Source organism: Bidens hawaiensis, unplaced genomic scaffold, assembly GCF_021521415.1.
Source record: "Bidens hawaiensis isolate Kalapana, Puna unplaced genomic scaffold, B.hawaiensis_p1.1 tig00015774_1, whole genome shotgun sequence".
NCBI lineage: Eukaryota > Viridiplantae > Streptophyta > Magnoliopsida > Asterales > Asteraceae > Bidens > Bidens hawaiensis.
Genome location: NW_027492408.1, coordinates 413,154 through 420,199, shown reverse-complemented (window position 1 = coordinate 420,199; position 7,046 = coordinate 413,154). Strand labels below are relative to the sequence as shown.

Genomic DNA, 7,046 nt, shown 5'->3' with positions numbered 1-7,046 from the left:
ATATGTGCTTATATTTTACTAACTCGTCAAAACATGTTTGGTTAGTCTTGTTGATGCAGAGAAACACAATAGGGCCATGGATATAATTGATATATTTACCAATTGAAGCGATAGAAGATCATGCATCGTTTTTCAACTTAAGGATTCACATGCCAATGGATGAAGACGCAAATGATTGACTACAAAAGTCTTGAGAAACTTTCACAGAAGATCGATAGTTACCATTTTAACGGATATATAAATCACGGGGAGAAAATATACATTGCACTCTTCTTCCCTTAGCTATGATTTTGTCTCACTGGGTTTTTCTAGCAAGGTTTTTAATGAGCCAGCATCTCCAAGCGTATTAATTTGATAACCAAGGGGGAGCGTTATAAATATATATTATTGTGGTTATCAATACCTAATATAGATTAGGCTTTTTCTCCAATTTATATTCTCCTATATATACATCTTATTGTATATACACCTTGTTAATAAAATCTCTCCCTTTCTTCTTGTATTTCCATTTCTTATTATTTTGCTATTAGGCTAGTTTTAAAATACATATATAATTTAAATGTTTTAATTGAACATGCTTCATTATGCAGTACACCGGGAAGATGTTGAGGAGAAAACAATGACAATATTTCTAATGCCTTACGTGCTTATCTTTGTAGTCCTAGAGGTATTATATTACCATCTTCTGACTAAAAATAAAGGTGTAATGATATGACAAATCCATTGTACAGCTGGTGATAAATTGCGTTTTTTAAACTTTTCATCCCATGTGGTATTTTGTTAGTGTAACTTTGTTAGGAGATTAAGATGGGTATTTTTAAAAAGTAAATACTTAAGATTGAAGAAAGTGCATTTTTATAATAGGATTGATTGCAATTTATGGATGGGTCACGCTCATCATTTTTAATGGTCATGTCAAATTTAATATTTCTTTTGTTAACATGTCAAGATTATAATTTTATTAAAGTAGTAAAAAAAGAAATACTATAAATATCTCGTGTAATATACGAGTTTTAAAACTAGTTTTACTATATATAAAAATAAACATATATAATATTGTTTCAAATCTCACATACATGTTAACACCCACAATAATTCAATATGAACATATCTTTACTCCGTAACACTATATATATCGGGTGTTATATACAAATTGTTTAACTTTAATTGCTAGCATTCTGCACGGACATGTTTTTGAAAGTCTAATAAAACTAACGATAAACATGTATGAATTAAGGTTTAAGTTCTCTTATGATGAATTCAAATAATAAAGTTGCTATTATGAACAAAACATTTTCTATTTATAAATTCTCTAAGAAAATACAGTGATAAAATATTTATGAGCATTTTCTTTCTTTTCGGTTTATTTATTTTATATAAAAAACCGAAACCCTTTTGGAAAATAAAAGCGTATTTTTAATTTAAAATTGTAGTAAATAGCATTGTACAATGACATTGTATTAATAGTGTTAGATAGGTTATTGTATATCGATTATTTATTAAATATTGTATTTTCATGAATTATCCGTATAGTACACGGGTCTCGGACTAGTAAAATATATATTGAAATAATACATGTAATATAATTTTACAATCTTATTTTTTATATTACATATTTCCATAATTACCTAATAATAAAAAAATACAAGTAATTCACTACTAAATTTGTAATTATTGTTTTATAATGTTTATGACTATATGTGTACTTATTTAACATATATAAACTATTACACCATGATGTATAAACTTTAGTTTATATAAACTCATCTACTAGCTAGGTTAAGTGATTTGTTTAATTTTTTAATTTCTACGTATTGATATTTAGTAACTATTTTTATCGACAAATTAATTTTTTAAGTTGAAACACGCTTAAGTAGAGCCGTAGAGGTGCACAAATCAGGTATTCTCAGAAACCGGAACCGTGTCAAGGTATTGTCGGGTATTTCGGAACCGTGTCAAGGTATTGTCGGGTATTTGACCGGGTTTTTATTGGGCTTCAATTCGAGTTTTGACAAGATAGAGGTGGAACAGTTCTGGGTACGATCTTTTGAGGAACCGGAACCTGATTCGTATCAACAGGTCAGGGTAGGAACCGGCTTCGAATCGGATCCGAAACCTTCTTTTTTGCCCTCCTCTACGTTTGAGTAAGTAGTTTAATATACAATAACAAAATATAGTTTCAAAGTCCATATCAAAGTAGTTGTTGACATAGTCTTGAGGAAATTCATATACGTCCAATATCAGAGGTCCCATATATATCAATTAATTAATTGCCAGAACCGTATCAAAAGTAGGTGTTGACTTAGAAACCTTATAGTTTACATATTACATATCCTCATCTCGTTCACAGCTTTCAATAATTCAAAATGGTTGTTCTCAATGAACTTTCACCAGGATCTTCTTCGTCAACTAATTACACATATGATGTGTTTTTAAGTTTTCGAGGCTTTGACACTCGCAATAATTTCACAGATCACCTTTACAAGACCCTTGTGGAAGCCGGCATTGTCACGTTTTTGGATGATGAAGAGATTCAAACTGGGGAAGCACTCAAACCAGAACTTGAAAGTGCGATTAAGTCATCCCGGGCTTCTATTATCGTCTTGTCCAAGAATTATGCTTCCTCCACTTGGTGCCTAGATGAATTAGTATTAATCCTTGATCAAAAGACGAACCGTAAACAAATCGTCATCCCCATATTCTATCATGTTGAGCCCACTGATGTTAGGAAGCAGCAAAGCAGCTTCAAGGAAGCAATGACAAAGCATGAACAAAGGATGGAGAAAGAAACAAGTACCGAGAAAAAAAATCAGTGGGCTCAAAAGATAGAATTATGGAAGAGAGCATTGACACAAGTTGCTGATTTAAAAGGGAAAGATGCCAAAGACAGGTAAATCTCCCATCCTCTATTTAACATCATTTAGCAACATCACAAACATATAATTAGAAAAGTAATTAGCCTAAGAGGGTCTTTGGCTAAACTTATTTAACTCCAAAAGTGTTTTTGACAAATGTGTTTATTTACTTATGGCTTTTTCAAAATTAGCTTTTAAGAAAAGTGTTTTGATTAGTTTTTGAGGTTGGAAACATCAAAAAGTAGATAAAATAACCAAAAAAAAGGACATTCTTATATATTTACTAGTTGTATATATAATGAAATGGTGGGTGTATTTGTAATTTGGTGTTCTAAAAACAAACAAAAAGCTTGAATTTCTTGCTTCTGGAAACCATCTTTTTAACATACAAAAAAAAAAAGGTAAAAGGCAGACGTGCTTTTATGATACCCAAACATGATTATTTGCTTATTTGTTTTTGAAAATCAAATAAGCAAAAAAGACAACTTTGAAAAGCTTAGCCAAACACACCTTAAAACACCCATATTCAGTAGAGATCCCATCCATAGTAATGCTTTAATTAGTAAGGTCTTGAGAGGGTGAGATATAAGCAAATCATACCTCTATTCTAGAGGATAGAGAGTTTGCTTTGACCCTCAACTTCAAATCATATGAAAATGGTACTACATATATACATACATACGTGTGTGTGTATATATATATATATAATATGATATAATTGGTTTAGAACTTTGAATTTTCATATCTACATAGACCAGGTTGCAGATTTCTAATTAAAATTAATTTCTAGGAAAGAGACGGATTTTATTAAAGAGATCATTGCCGACATCCACCGCAGATTAGGTGTACGCTTAAGCAATACATTGCCTCTTTTGATCGGGAGGGGCTATAACATCGACGTCATTAATTTATGGTTGACAGATGGATCTTCTCTTAAGTCCGACATTCTAACAATTGTAGGCATGGGTGGGATTGGTAAGACGTCTTTAGCAAGGCATGTTTTTCGGTTACACTCTAGTAAATTCCCCATAAGCAGCTTTATTGAAGGTATCAATACAAGATGTAACGAACGCTATAATGGGTTGCTTGATTTACAAAAGCAGCTTCACGGAGACATTTCAAAAAAAATTGACTTACAAGTTAATGATGTCATTGAGTACACATCTAAGATTGAGAATGTGCTAGCCCTTGAAAAGGTGTTTATAGTGCTTGATGATATTGGTAGTATTGACCAAGTGGATGCTTTACTTGGTAACAAAGGTTTACATCGAGGAAGCAAAATCTTAATTACAACAAAGGATGCATCGTTAATAGAAAAGTGTTCATTATTCAACCAACAAGTTCAACCCAAGCATAAAAAGGTCTCACTCAGTGGCTTATCAAGGACTGTCTCACTAGAGCTTTTATGCATTCATGCATTCTCGAGCCGAAAGGCCAATGAAGGTTATGAAGAGGTTTCAGAAAAGCTTGTGAAGTATTGTGAAGGACATCCATTGGCTCTTAAAGTTTTAGGTATGTCGTTGCAAAAACAAGATGTAGCACACTGGGAAGAGTGTATAAAAGGGCTAAAGAAAGAACCTAATTCATGCGTAAAAGAGGTACTGAAGATGAGCATCGATTCTTTGCCATCTGATGATAATAAGGATTTGTTTAAGCATATTGCTTGTTTTTTTGTGGGCGAAGATAGAGATGTGACTTCAACAATATTGAATGCGTGTAATATGAACACAAAATCGGGGATCACAAATCTCATCGACAGGTGCCTTCTTAGCATTAGATGGGATAACGTGTTCATGATGCATCAATTGGTTCAAGAGATGGGCAGAGATTTAGTACGTCAAGAATCGCCTTACAAGCCATGGGAGCGTACTCGATTATGGTGCCACGAGGAGTCACTGGAAGTATTGAAACGAAAAAAAGTAAGAAGCCATGTATACTTTTAAGTAGTTTTGGGTGTTTTAAGTGTTTTTATTGTCTAATTCTTTTGCTTCACAGGCAACAGATAATGTTCTAGGCCTTGCTCTTGACATGAGAATGCTTGACACAAAGAAGTTACGCGGATCATTTGAGTTGGACACAAGGTCATTAAGTAAAATGGATAGTCTAATGCTACTACAACTCAACTATGTGCACTTTAATGGGTGTTTTGATAAATTTCCAGAAGATTTGAGATGGTTGTGTATGCATGGGTTTCCTTTAAAATCTATACCTTTAGACTTACCAATGGAGAAATTGGCTGTTCTTGACATCTCCTATAGCTATATTGAATCTTTTGACATGTCAAGAGACAACCACTTACTTGAATCATTGAAAATTCTTGATCTGAGCTTCTGTGAACGGCTTCTTAGTCTTGGTGGATTTTTCGAACTCCCAACACTTGAAAGGCTAATAGTTAGAAACTGCATCAATTTGATTGAGGTTTGTGAATCAACTCAACAATGTGTTGAACTTGTCCACATTGATCTAAGTTACTGCTGCAAGCTTAAAAGACTTCCCATATCCCAAGGAAAGTTAAAGAAGGTTAAAACACTATTGTTAGATGGTTGTGCTTCCCATGATTCGACAATCAATAGATGTGATACGAACTCATCTGCCATTACGAAGGCTATACCAAGTGATTTGAAGTTCTTTGCAGTATCCTTACCTAGCTCATTGACAAAGCTGTCACTTGCAAATAATAATCTATGTAACGAATCCTTTCCTGTGAACTTCAGTTCCCTAGCCATGCTAGAGGAATTATGTTTAGATAAGAACCCAATTGTTTCGGTGCCCAATTGTGTGAGAACCCTTCCTAGGCTTAAGGTGCTTCTTATGAATTATTGTAGTAAGGTGACATCAATCGAGAATCCTCCACGTACGCTAATAGAGCTGTCAATGTGTGTAGATCATGACAAAAATTTGCTAAGGAAAATTAAACTTGATCCAGAAATTTTCATCACTAAGGTTTTTTGGATATTGCCGCAACTTTTCGATTACCCCATTAGAAATTGATGGCATGGTGAAAAATCAAGATATGGCAGGGGTTGAGGATAAGGTATTACACAGTTTGGGCTGGACAAATTTAGACTTTATTAAAGAACGATGCTTTGAAGTTTATGAGTTTTTGGGACCTTCATTTGAATGTCAAACCCAGGTTTCCGCTAATTATTTCTCTCCGTTTCTGTGAAGATTATATATATATGTTTATTTATTCTGGATTTAATGTGATTAATGAATTTTGTAAATGGCAGTTGTGCTATGAATTTGGAATATTCAGCACTTTTTATCTGTCGGACGAAATGCCTGACTGGATAGAATGCAGAAGCAATGGCTCATCGATATCATTTACCATCCCATCATTGCCTAAGAAGCTACGAGGATTGAATTTTTGTTTCATGGAGATGAGTGCATACTGGGAACATGAACGTACCGAGTTGCCAATGATCAAAGTTAGTAATGCTACAAATAACCACACCTGGATCTATAAACATTTTATTCATTATGTCAAGTCAGGGGGAGAGTGTATAACTTTCTTAAGCCATTGGATGTTTGGGCCGAACGAGATGGAAGATGGTGACCGCATTACTATTTCCGTAGAAAGGTACAACGAATCTCAACATACAAGGGAGTGTGGGTTTAGTCTTGTGTATGGTGAAGATGGAAAGAATGAGGAAGAAGAAGTTGTGTTGGGTTATTACAAGTCATGGAATCACATAATTGGCGGCGATCTTTCCCATTTTCAATTAACAACAGGAGAATACATCCTAGATAACAACCAATTTGTACGACATTCAGAAAAAACACTTGGAGACTTTCATCCTTTCGTTGATTCCAAAGCCGTATGTAAAGGTAGGTGTCGTTTTAGTTAATAGCATTTGTTCAAGTCTTATGTGAATAATAGCTAACTAATGCATAACTTTTTGTATGTGTTTTTCAGAAGAGGAAATGATCTTTAAAGCCTTTTCTCAAAATAAGTCTGAAATAGATCGTCAAGCACATTTCAACACCCAAACCCTTCTCTCATCACATGATTAAAACCCACACAGTGCGTAAATCCAAGTAGGTATATGCTTAAAATTGCATCATTACAAGGCTATGGCATAGACTACATGAGGCTACATGTCATTTATCGACTTTTGTCAGCAACAAATTTTTAATCACAAGTTGGCGCGTCTTGTGTTGACTATGTCAATAATGCCATCAAAAGCATCC

General features: G+C 33.9%; 1 pseudogene; it reads left to right on the top strand.

Annotated features, from left to right (window-relative positions):
- The first annotated feature begins 2,366 nt into the window (after positions 1–2,366).
- LOC143549753 (disease resistance protein RUN1-like) lies at positions 2,367–6,783 on the top strand (annotated as a pseudogene).
- The last annotated feature ends 263 nt before the right edge of the window (positions 6,784–7,046 follow it).